The 13,426-nt window shown below is 45.7% G+C and overlaps 1 long non-coding RNA gene across 1 annotated transcript in view; it reads right to left on the bottom strand.

The window, feature by feature from the left end:
- Nucleotides 1–4,029: 4,029 nt before the first annotated feature.
- The window catches only part of LOC139052746 (uncharacterized), an 80,026-nt gene continuing 70,629 nt past the window's right edge, over nucleotides 4,030–13,426 (bottom strand). The window contains exon 3 of the long non-coding RNA XR_011510040.1: nucleotides 4,030–4,324. This is a non-coding gene — a long non-coding RNA (uncharacterized lncRNA). The remainder of the gene's footprint in view (nucleotides 4,325–13,426) is intronic.

Raw genomic sequence — 13,426 nt, 5'->3', positions numbered from 1 at the left:
AATATCAATTTTATTAACAATAAGATCGTTTAATAACCGAGGTAGCCTGGAGCACAGCATTTGCGATCCATAGTTTGTGCGCGACTTTGGTACGTGCCAGTACTCTGGCTTTCTTGTGCTGTATGGAGTTTCGTGTAGATTTAAGTTAGCCATAGAAGTAATGTAGTTTATTAATTTATTTATTTACATTACCCCTAAGGGCCCTCACACGAGGGTGTTGCATAGGGGGGGGGGGGTAAAAACATGAAATATACACAAGAACATTTTACATAATATGTTAATATGTGCATATAGGCATAAGTAATATCTCATCTGCTACCACTAACCGTTTTCTTGCAACAAAGTTTGGAAAGATGGTAAGTTAACTTCAGTAGCTCTGCGTGATGGTAGGTTATTCCATTCTATTATTGTGCGAGGAATAAATGATTTTGCGTAGAGCGACGAGTGGCACATTATGCGTTTTACTTTTTTAGCGTGGTCACGGCGCGGGAAAACTGCAGGGGGTGGTGAAAAGAAGTCTTCGTGAAGCGTGGAATGGTGATAAAGTTTATGAAATAAGGTTAGGCGAGCAAACTGGCATCGACGTGATAGTGATTCCAACTCGGCACGTTGTTTTAACGATGTGACGCTGGTGAAGCGTGAATAATCGGAAAAGATGAAGCGAACAGTACGGTTTTGCAAAGACTCAATGTTGTTGATTATGTATGCTTGATCGGGATCCCATATGGCAGAAGCATATCCAATTTTTGGGTGGACCAGCGTGATATAAGCAAGTTTTTTTAAGTGAGAAGGTGCGTGCTTGAGGTTACGCTTAAGAAGACCGAGTGCTCGGTTAGCTGATGCTAAGACGGTGTTAATATGGTAATGCCAAGTTAAGTCAGACTGAAGATGAAGGCTAAGATACTTGTAAGTTGGCGCAAGTTCTACTCTAGCATTATTGAGAAAGTAGGTGGTAGGAAGTCGAGTGGAATGGTTGGTAAATGACATTAGCTTGGTTTTAGATGTATTTAAAGACATTAACCACGAAGAGCACCAAGCGGTCACAGCATCAAGATCAGTTTGTAAGGAAAGTCGGTCAGCGTGATTACTAATATTACGATATATACCTGAATCATCTGCGACGAATCGAATTCGAGATGAGACACATTTGGGTAGATCATAAATGAAAATTGAGAAAAGTAGGGGACCGAGGACGCTGCCCTGGGGGACTGCAGATGTTAAAGGAACAGAAGAGTTACAGCCATTAGCACAGGTAAATTGTTGTCTGTTGGAGAGAAAATCCTTAATCCATGCAAGAACGATTGGGGGAATATTTAAGTGTGGTAATTTGATTAGAAGCCTGTGATGAGGAACGCGATCAAAAGCTTTAGAGAAGTCAAGAAACACTGCGTCAACTTGGAATCCTTCGTTAAATGCGGAACATATATCGTTAGTAAATCCGGCGAGCTGAGTGTCGCATGAATAACCCCTGCAAAAACCGTGCTGGTACTTGAAGATGATATCATGGTCTTCTAGGTAGTTGATGACTTGTGTGTGTATGACGGGCTCGAGAAGTTTACATATGTTGCTAGTTAATGATATAGGACGATAGTTAAGTGGGACAGAGCGATCACCTGATTTAAATATTGGTATTACTTTAGCTATTTGCCAGTCATGAGGAATAATTCCAGATGTTAATTATTGTGAAAACATGGCTGATAACACTTGAAAAATGTTTACAGAAGCGTTTTAAGGTACCTTGTTACTGAAACCAAGATGATCAGAGCTAGTAGTAGTTTTGAGGTTATTCAACAGGGCAAGAATACCAGGATCACTGATGACAATTTTTGGCATGGAAATGTTAGGCAATGGCTCTAATATAGGCGAAGAAGTTATATCTTTATTGGAGAATACTGATGAAAATGCATCCTTTAGAAGCTGCGAACACTCAGTTTCAGTGACTGGTGGTCCGTCAGCAATAATTAGTACTATATCAGGATAGGAACTCGGATTGATAATGCGCCAGAACCTATGAGAATAATTGGTTAACATAGTAGACAGGTCGTGAGTGAAGAAATTACGACGGGTTGTTCTAAGCAGGGACTGATACTCTTTATCACAATTTTTGTACTTGATCCATGATGACAGGAGACGTGTGGTCATTGCTTGGCGGTACAAACGTTTTTTCTTATTATTAAGACGACGAAGACGATGTGTGAACCAAGGTGAATTTTTATGGTGTCGGATGGTGATGATTGGCACATACTTATCGACAAGGTGAGACAAGGTGGTTTTGAATGACAGCCAGTTTGATGCGATTGAGCGTGATGAATACTGAGCCAGGAAGCTTTCAGAGAAGGTGTTTAGTTCCGAGTTAATCATCTCAAAATTCGCGCGATTGTAGCAATGAATTCGCTTATTGGTAGTTTTCAGTAAATGGATGCGTGATGCACCCAGTGATAATGTCGTGATCGGATAAACCATTTAAATGCAGTATATCAGAAAGAATGTCCGGGTTATTTGTTAGGAAAAGATCAAGGATATTAGCCGTGGTAGCGGAGCGACGGGTAGGACTAGTAATAAGTTGAGCAAAAGAACAATCTAAGCAGGAATGAAGAAAGGTGTGGGCTTCTTTATCACTGGAATTAACACAGAGAGTGGGCCATTCAATGCTTGGAAAATTAAAATCACCAAATACGAGGAAAATAGAGTTAGGAAAACACACATGTAAGTCGCTGAGTATTCTATGGAATTCACCCGAAAATCCATCAGACATATCGGGTGGTCGGTAGAAAGCACCAATAATAACATCAGTAACTCCGAATTTGCACCATATCAATACACATTCGAGGAAAGTATCAACAGCGAGGGGAGCAGCAGATAATTGTTTCTTTTTGGCTATAAGGACACCTCCTCCTTTTCTATTTATTCTGTCACACCGGAAAAAGGAAAATTCAGATTCACTCAGAAGAATGTAATCATCCGGAACGGTATCGTCCAGCCAAGTTTCAGTCAATACTAGAAGTGAAACGCAGGTAGAATCTATGAGCGAAGAAAGGGCGACAGTTTTGGAAAGAACACTTCTGATGTTTGTGAACAGGAAATGTGTATGATTCTTTAAATTACGACACACATTGGGCAAAAATGACGTAGATTCTGTAGATGACTTATCAGCCGGCACATGTCATACTGTGGTGGGATGACGAACTGACACAGCAAGGTTACCCGCGACATCCCACACATAGGTGTCGTTATTGAGGCGCAGCTTGTCGAATGTTAAGAGCACACGGTCACCTTGCTTTTTAATTGATCGAGAGAACTGCAGAAGTTGCCGGCGTTTGTCACGAACGGCTTGGGAATAGTCGCGTCCTATGCTGAAACCTGTGTCCCTCAGCTTGCTGCCTTTACTTAAAGTAACCTCAAGTTCTTTATCGTTGAAGAACTTAGCTATAATGGGGCGTTTTTTCACAGTCGAAAAACGGCCCACACGGTGTGCCCTAGCAATGGAAGTTACAGTGACACCAAGCTTATCACGGCAGAACTCATGGACAAGTCACTCTGAACTTTCCCAGATTTCGAATTCGTTAGTATCGGTAACACCATAAAACAAAACATTTGACCTACGCGACTGGTTTTCTTGGTTATCGATTTTGTTAGTGATGCTAGAAAAGCCACTATCGAGAGATGTTGGGGCATGAACAGATGGAGCAGATACTAATTTGTTTTCCAGTTCCTGCACACGTTTGGTTAAGCTTTCGAGGTCTGTTTTGAGTTCTGCGTGCATATTTAGAACTTTGATTATTGATTCGAGAAGACTTGCCTTGCTGGCTTCAAGACGCTTTATAGCCTCGGCCACACCATCTAACTTCTCTTCTTGAGCCTTTGTCATAGGTCCGGGGTTTCCCTCAACGTCCCCACTCAAAAGCAACAGTCGCAAAACATAAACAAGTGCAGTGCAAGACCGTTTGAAATGGTTGGGTGGCCACGACACCGCCAGAAGACAAACATTATTGCTATGGTAACAGCAAGTTTGATAGTAACAGACCTGTAGGAAAGCAGTTGGTGAGCTCCGAACCATTGTGGCAGTGTCGTGGCCCGAAGCTTCATCGAAATGGGCGCACTTTTGAGGAGGTGCTGTAGATATTGCCGTCCCATGATGTCCGACGAGCAGCATGAAATTGTCCAGGATCGGCGGCGGGTGATGCAGCAGACTTGATAAGTCGCGGAAGATTGGCGGGTTGTCCATGCAATCCACCGTACTCATGCGCTGTTTGTAGGCACGGGTATCAGACGGCTGTACTGCAGGCAGCGACAGCAACTGTCCTAGGACCGGCAGCAGCAGCATCTGTAGGAAAGCAGTTGGTGAGCTCCGAACCATTGTGGCAGTGTCGTTGATGTTCTTTTTCTGTTCATTTTTATACGCAAGCACTAAACGATACTTTAAAAGGGCCTGTACTTTCGGTGTGTTAAGTTTATGAAATAAATAAGCTGAAGGGAAATCGTACGGCTTATAGCAAATAGCGCGAAGAGCTTTCTTTTGCAGTATGTACAACCTGTTGATATTTGTGTCAGAAGTGGTAGCCCAGACCGAACAACAATAATTCAAATGGCTGAGAAAAAGTGAATTATATAACAAGCACTTAATAAAGCGAGGAAGATAGTTCAAGGAATAAAATATTCCAGTGATTTGTGAACGCTTACTAGCAAGAAAATCTATATGGCTCTGCCACGTCATAGTATGATCAAAAAATACACCTAGTGATTTTACCGAGTGTACAAGTTCAATTTTAGAATTGTTCATTAGCAAATATTCCTCTAGAGTAATTTGCGTGTTCTTAGCGCGAAATAACACCGCCTTAGTTTTTTTGTGAATTGATAGTCAAACCGTTGTCAGATGACCATGTGAATAGTTTATTCAAAACTGCATTAGCTCTTATAATCCATTCGACAGGGTGGTTAGATGAAAAGAATAACGTAGTGTCATCAGCATAGATTACGTAACGCGTATCAACATCAATATTTACTGATTATTAATAAAGATAGTAAAGAGGAGGTTCTCGGCCTGTGGTTCGTATTGTCGCTTCGGCTGAGCTTCCACGGCAGCAACACGTTTCTGGCTTATCACCAAAGCGCACCCGCCCAGATGCTACTCATGGCCCTGAACAATTCTTCGCAAGTCCCCTCACAGAAGCCGTTCCTTGTCACATTCCGGTTTTTCGTCTGGGAACATCGAGCAACTATGCACGAGGGACAGCCGCATCGACTACATATTGCACCACCAGACTGGGGCCAGTGGGGGCACGCCACCACTACGACAGTGGACACAAAAATCCGCTTCTTGACTCAGGTTCTCGTCCTGTGGTTCGTATTGTCGCTTCGGCTGAGCTTCCACGGCAGCAACATGTTTCTGGCTTATCACCAAAGCGCACCCACCCAGATGCTACTCATGGCCCTGAACGATATCTTCGCAAGTCACCTCACAGAAGCCGTTCCTTGCCACATTCCGGTTTTTCGTCTGACAACATCGAGCAACTATGCATGAGGGACAGCTGCATCGACTACATATTGCACCACCGGACTGGGGCCAGTTGGGGGACGCCAGCGCAACGACAGTGGTCACAAAAATCCCCTTCTTGATGCAGGTTCTCGTCCTGTGGTTCGTATTGTCGCTTCGGCTGAGCTTCCACGGCAGCAACACGTTTCTGGTTTATCACCAAAGCGTACCCGCCCAGATGCTACTCATGGCCCTGAACAATTCTTCGCAGGTCACCTCACTGAAGCCGTTCCCTGTCAGTCCAGTTTTTCGTCTGTCAACATCGAGCAACTATGCACGAGGGACAGCCGCATCGACTACATATTGCACCACCGGACTGGGGCCAATTGGGGCACGCCAGCGCAACGACAGTGGTCACAAAAATCCCCTTCTTCATGCAGGTTCTCGTCCTGTGGTTCGTATTGTCGCTTCGGCTGAGCGTCCACGGCAGCAACACGTTTCTGGCTTAGCACCAAAGTGACCCGCCCAGATGCTACCCATGGCCCTGAACGATTCTTCGCAAGTCGCCTCACACAAGCCGTTCCTTGCCACAGTCCGGTTTTTCGTCTGGCAACATCGAGCAACTATGCATGAGGGAGAGCCTCATCGGCTACATATTGCACCACCGGGCTGGGGCCAGTTGGGGCACGCCACCACTACGACAGTGGTCACAAAAATCCGCTTCTTGACTCAGGTTCTCGTCCTGTGGTTCGTATTGTCGCTTCGGCTGAGCTTCCACGGCAGCAACATGTTTCTGGCTTATCACCAAAGCGCACCCACCCAGATGCTACTCATGGCCCTGAACGATATCTTCGCAAGTCACCTCACAGAAGCCGTTCCTTGCCACATTCCGGTTTTTCGTCTGACAACATCGAGCAACTATGCATGAGGGACAGCTGCATCGACTACATATTGCACCACCGGGCTGGGGCCAGTTGGGGCACGCCAGCGCAACGACAGTGGTCACAAAAATCCCCTTCTTGATGCAGGTTCTCGTCCTGTGGTTCGTATTGTCGCTTCGGCTGAGCTTCCACGGCAGCAACACGTTTCTGGCTTATCACCAAAGCGTACCCGCCCAGATGCTACTCATGGCCCTGAACAATTCTTCGCAGGTCACCTCACTGAAGCCGTTCCCTGTCAGTCCAGTTTTTCGTCTATCAACATCGAGCAACTATGCACGAGGGACAGCCGCATCGACTACATATTGCACCACCGGACTGGGGCCAGTTGGGGCACGCCAGCGCAACGACAGTGGTCACAAAAATCCCCTTCTTGATGCAGGTTCCCGTCCTGTGGTTCGTATTGTCGCTTCGGCTGAGCGTCCACGGCAGCAACACGTTTCTGGCTTAGCACCAAAGTGCACCCGCCCAGATGCTACCCATGGCCCTGAACGATTCTTCGCAAGTCGCCTCACACAAGCCGTTCCTTGCCACAGTCCGGTTTTTCGTCTGACAACATCGAGCAACTATGCATGAGGGACAGCTGCATCGACTACATATTGCACCACCGGGCTGGGGCCAGTTGGGGCACGCCAGCGCAACGACAGTGGTCACAAAAATCCCCTTCTTGATGCAGGTTCTCGTCCTGTGGTTCGTATTGTCGCTTCGGCTGAGCTTCCATGGCAGCAACACGTTTCTGGCTTATCACCAAAGCGTACCCGCCCAGATGCTACTCATGGCCCTGAACAATTCTTCGCAGGTCACCTCACTGAAGCCGTTCCCTGTCAGTCCAGTTTTTCGTCTATCAACATCGAGCAACTATGCACGAGGGACAGCCGCATCGACTACATATTGCACCACCGGACTGGAGCCAGTTGGGGCACGCCAGCGCAACGACAGTGGTCACAAAAATCCCCTTCTTGATGCAGGTTCCCGTCCTGTGGTTCGTATTGTCGCTTCGGCTGAGCGTCCACGGCAGCAACACGTTTCTGGCTTAGCACCAAAGTGCACCCGCCCAGATGCTACCCATGGCCCTGAACGATTCTTCGCAAGTCGCCTCACACAAGCCGTTCCTTGCCACAGTCCGGTTTTTCGTCTGGCAACATCGAGCAACTATGCATGAGGGACAGCCGCATCGGCTACATATTGCACAACCGGACTGGGGCCAAATGGGCCACGCCACCACAACGACAGTGGTCACAAAAATCCCCTTCTTGACGCAGGTCAGTTACCTTCCGAACGCGGCTTGTGTCCGCTCTGGAACTCGGTGTTTTCTTGCGGTGTCGTGCCCCCCTTGTGTTATTGGAACTTGTTGTGGGCTGTTGTGTGAAATGTTATCTCTATACATCAATGCTAAAACAATTACTCTGCTGCTGTTGCTGTCGGGGGATGTGGAATTAAACCGAGGACCAAACGACGTTTCACCGCCGTCCACTGAAACTATTGCAAAGCCATATCTCGCATAGAAACATCACAAAGCTCCGTTCTGTCCGAACTTTGTTTAATCTGACCATCACAGAATAGCATCGAGGCCCTTGTGACCAGCGTTGCGGCTCGCGTTGATGCCCTGGAGTGTCCTGTCGACTCAGTCAAACGAAATAGGTTTAAAGGCGGACGTGAATGGTAGCCTTGCAGAACTTTCCACTGAAATTAAAATTCTTACCGAAAAATGCGATGATGCAGAAAATCACCTGCGGCGTTCAAACTTACTTTTTTGTGGAATTCAAGACACAAAGGGTGAGACTTGGCTTGAGTCCCAGACAAAAATAGTATCATTCTGCTCCGAGAAACTCGGTTTATCCGTTAGTGCAGACGACTTGGAGCGTGCACACCGGCTTGGTCGTTACCAGAAAGACAAAACTAGGGCTAATATTGTAAAATATGCAAGGTTTAAAGATAAATGAAACATTCTTGCAGTGGCTTCCAAGCTCAAGGGCACGAATTTTTTTATTCGCGAGGACTACTACGCCAGAGTTCGACAGGCGCGAAGGAAACTTTATCTTCATGGACAACAGAGCGGAAGATCATTTAAACTTCGCTTTGGCAGGCTGCTGCTTGATGGCAAGCAATTGACGTACAATGCTGAATCTGATTGTATAGTTGTACTGAGGGCATAGCGGTCACTGCGTCTCTCCAGGCATGCGCGTCCCTCTTCTCGCCCCCGACCTGCCTCGCCTCGATTACTCTCCCTGTTTATCAGAAATGTCGGTCTTGCTCACAAACATGCGTAGTTATCTGCCTGAGAAAGACGCCCTAGAATCTATTTTGAAAGACAACAATACTGACCTCGCTATACTTACGGAATCTTGGCTGCATCCAAATATTGCTGACCGCGAGCTACTAAATGATAGCCAAACATACGCTGTTCCAGAAGAACTTCAGTTTGGCCTAGTTGGTATTTACTGCAAATCATATTGACCGCAAAAAAGACGGGGACATAGGAAGAAAACACGTAAACAGCACAGGCGGTAACTTGTTACCGCCTGTGCTGTTTACGTGTTTTCTTCCTATGTCCCCGTCTTTTTTGCGGTCAATATGATACGCTGTTCACCGGCTTGACAGGTTGGGGCGCAGGGGAGGCGGCATTTTGATTTTTGTGAAAGAAAGTATTCCTTCATTTGTCACCAAATTTAACTGTCAAGAGGAAATTTTGTTTGTACATATATCACTTCGGTCAAGTATGACTGTGATTATTGCTTGTTATCGCACTCCTGACTGTGATGTTTCAACCATGAACTAAACACTGTACTAGCGAATCTTTACTCGTGCTTCCCCTCTGCGAATTTTATGCTCTGTGGTGATTTTAATTTTCCGGACAATAACTGGGCAAATCTAGAGGCACATAACCGGCAATCCAAATATCTTCTTGACACAATCCTTACATTCAACTTTACTCAGATGGTTAATATGGCAACCCGTGCGGATAACATTCTAGACCTTGTCCTTGTTTCTAACCCCAAAATAATAAGATCGCTATCATCCTTTGCTGGTCTAAGCGACCACAAATTACTGCTATTTAATATCTGCATCCCAGTTCCTTTCAGACAGCCCTCGAACAAATACACTAGGAACTACAACAAAGCAGATTTTTAGCAAAAAAAACACTGGAACTGAACACATTTTCAAATTTTTTTCGTGAGACTGCTCCTTCTCGTACAGTAGATGAAAACTGGTTGCTATTTAAGAATAAATTATTATGGCTTCTTGAGAGACATGTGCCTCTTGTTCGCATTCGCGGTGATTTAGGGAAACCCTGGTTTTCTAACAATCTTCGGAGGCTGTCGGGAAAGAAAAAACGTCTGTTTCGTGATGCAAACCATCTAAATCTTGTTCAAGTGGGACAAGTACTTCAAATGCCTGCACCAATACACTAGCACTTTGAGACAATCCAAAAAGAAATTCTTCCACCACGATTTGCCTAACATCATACGTGTCAACCGCCCAAAATTTTGGAATATTCTGAAACCAAACAATAGCTCCAATAACATTTCCTTAATTTATCCTCACAGTTCAAACGTGCCGCTTGATCAGCGGTCAGACGTAATGCATTCATATTTTTCTTCTGTGTTCCCTCGTGAGCCTGCACTGAAGGACTTTGATTTGCCCAGCCACAGTTTTCCCCTCATGTTTCCCATTACGTACAATTCTCAAGGCATTATGGAACCTATTGATAACCTAAAGTTTTCTACTGCCCCCGGGCCAGATAACATCACTGCTAAGATACTAAAAGGTACCAAAGCAATTTCCAGTCTAATATTACAACTAATCTTTACTCAATTCATTACTGATAGTTCACTTCCAAATGACTGGAAGATTAGTAAAGTGGTACCGGTATATAATACCCCAGTCACACGGGCACTTTCAAAGTCCTTTGAGGTTAAGGAGCATTGAGCTTTCAAAGGCACATTAGTTCAAGGGATATGTGTGGGTGCTACACGGTCTCCGTTGAAGATTTTAACAGAAACCGCAACGTATCCTTAGCGCTGCCATCGCCTCGAAAGTAATAAAAAAATATGGCTCAAATGCGTCTTATAATAAATTTATTGTAGCGTTCCTAACTAGAACGGCAACAGAAATGACATCATCTAAGTGAGACGGGTGTCGTCCGCCATTTTATTCCAACTTCTTCCTTCTCACTTCTCCCCTAGCACCTTCCTTCGTCTTCTTTCATGCGTCCAGCGCAGACCGCTTCACTCTTCCGGATTTCTTTTAATTACACCTCCTGGGGTAATACTTGAATACGTTTCCAATAGCGGCGCACTCCGTTTGGCCCGAGGCTCCGGCGTACCAGACATTCTTCAATATTCCATGCTGGCATGCAGTCTTTATAACTTGAAATGGTCCGCAATATTTTGAATTTGAGGGCACAGCTCCTTTCCTTACAAGGACATAGTCTCCAGGCTGTATGTCCGGTATCTCGCTACTGTGCCTTTTATCAAAGTTTCGCTTCATGCGGCGCTTGTAGATCTCCTGTTCTTTGACAGTTTTCCTTACTTCCGCAAGTTCGAGGTTCTCTAAGAGACCTAGCTCACGATCTGCAGGAAGTATGGGCGCTGTACCTGAAGTTACAAAATGAGGGCTGCAGCCTAAACTCGTGGTGTATGATCTGTTGTGATGCTTCACAGCGGCCTCGAGACAGCACTTCCAGCCACCGGCAAAGTCTGGATACATCTTCAGATACTGTTTGATGTCTCGTATGGCACGTTCCGCTAGGCCGTTTGCTGCCGGGTGGTATGGAGAAGAATACTTTATCATGATGCCGTGCTCCTGGGCCCACTTTGATAATTTGGCACTCCGAAAAGCCGGCCCGTTGTCGCAGACGAGCGTCTTTGTGTGTTTAAAACACTCAGCTTTGAGGAGGTCTATTACGCTGTTTGCGTCTTCTTTGCCAGCTTTAGCCGCAATCGTCCGTGTGCACTCATCTATGGAGAGCAAGAAAGCTTGCGTTCGCTTGACTCCTTCCCCCTTCTTTTTGAGCTCCGCGAAGTCCAAATGAATTACTTCGAACGGGATGCTTGAATATTCGGGGTTTGTCATAACGTCTGTCGATTGCTTGAATTTAACTTTGTTCACCTGGCAGAGGTGGCATGTGCGGATGTAATGGCTGATGTCGTTTTTCATGCCCGGCCATGTGAATCTCATGAGCAATTTCCTATAAGTGCGCCAGAAGCCATCATGTCCACCCGATTCAGGGGTGTCGTAGTATAGATGAAGAATCCTTGGAATCATAGTTGGTGGTACGTGATACCTTCCATTGATAAACTGGAGCTCTTCTGTACCTTCCCATAGCTTAATATGATTGATTGTATCTGGATTATTGCTTGATTCCTGTACAAGTAATCTTGATAGTGCGTCAGCGTCAGTGAGGAGTGGGCCAGGACGGTGCGAAATTACGAAATCAAATTGTTGCAGATAGTTCACCCATCTAGCAATGCGGCCTCTTGGCTGGGCCATGCTCAGAAGTTGAGTCAATGCTTGATGGTCCGTGAAAAGTATGAATTTGGCACCTTCCAGGTAAGTACGAAAGTACTGCACAGCTTTTAAGACGGCCAGAGCTTCCTTTTCTGTGGTACAGTAATTGATTTCGGCGGGTTTCAGGGTATAGCTGTAGTACCCCACGACGTAGTGTTTGGTTTGATCAGCTTGTTTGGATGGCTTCTGGTATAGAACTGCACCGGTAGCATAATGTGATGCGTCCGTGTTCAGCACGAAAGGCAAGGAAAAATCCGGTATTCGCAAGATGGGGTCCGACGATATTAGTTTTACGAGCTCACGATAGACAGCTTCGCACTTCTCGTCCCAATGAAAAGGCACGTCTTTCTGAGTTAAACGTGTGAGGCACCTTGTTCTCAGTGCGTAGTCTTTGATAAACGCCCGGAAGTGTCCTGCAAGGCCAAGAAAAACGCGCAGGGAGTGCACATCATAAGGCTTTACCAGCTTGGAGATTCTCTCTACCGATTCTTGCTTGGTGCTTTTAGTCTGTCCATCAAACACCCTGCCAAGAAATACTACGGTATCTTGAAAGAACGCACTTTTCTTGAAGTTGACTTTGAGTTGGGCAAGACTGAGGGCATGAAGAACTTTTGAAAGATGACTACGGTGTTCATCCTTTGTCTTTGAGTAGATGATGATGTCGTCGATGTACACATTGCAAAATGTGCCCAGGTAAGGTTTCAGAATGTCCGCCATAATCTTCTGAAACCACGCAGGGGAGTTTTTCCAACCAAATGGTAGGCGGTTGTACTCAAACAAGTCAAATGGGGTTATGAACGCGGTGTACTTCTTCGTTTCTTCACTTAGTGGAATCTGCCAAAAGCCCTTGCAGAGATCTATTCGTGAAAACCAATGGCAACCACCGGTTTCGTCGATGATGTCGTCGATTCTCGGCATTGGATAAGGTATCAATTCAGTTTGACGATTGAGAGCCCGGTAGTCTGTGCAGAGGCGGAATGTCCCGTCTTCTTTAGGTGCAATAGTGATAGGAGAAGCAAATGGGGATACAGAAGGCCGGATGATACCTGCGTCTAACATTTCTTGCAACTCCTTTTTCAGCCACACCTTTTTATCTCTGGACATATTATAGGGGGTTCTACGAACCACTGTTTTATCTGCGAGCTCGAAAGGAACGACATGGGATTTCATTGCTGGAGGGTAGCTTCCTATGCATATAAGCGCTGGGTACTTAGTCTTGATGTCTTCGTGGTGAAAAATTAGCCTTGATACACTAGGTTCTTCACCAGGGTCTTCTGTTCTTATCGTGTCTTCGGCCATTACCTTGTCATCCCAATAGAGGTTCATCTTAAGTTTTTTCATGTCTGGACGGGACAAAAGAAAATCGTAGGTGACATTGGGAATGGCCAATACGTCACTGGTAATAGCATTTCCTTGAAATTCAATAGCCAGGGTTACCCATTCGCTATGCATGGTCACTGACCCATCGTAGGCTTGGACACGCAATGTTCTACCAGCGTGCAGA

Source organism: Dermacentor albipictus, unplaced genomic scaffold (assembly GCF_038994185.2).
Source record: "Dermacentor albipictus isolate Rhodes 1998 colony unplaced genomic scaffold, USDA_Dalb.pri_finalv2 scaffold_31, whole genome shotgun sequence".
Lineage (NCBI taxonomy): Eukaryota > Metazoa > Arthropoda > Arachnida > Ixodida > Ixodidae > Dermacentor > Dermacentor albipictus.
This window is presented reverse-complemented; position numbering and strand designations above follow the sequence as displayed.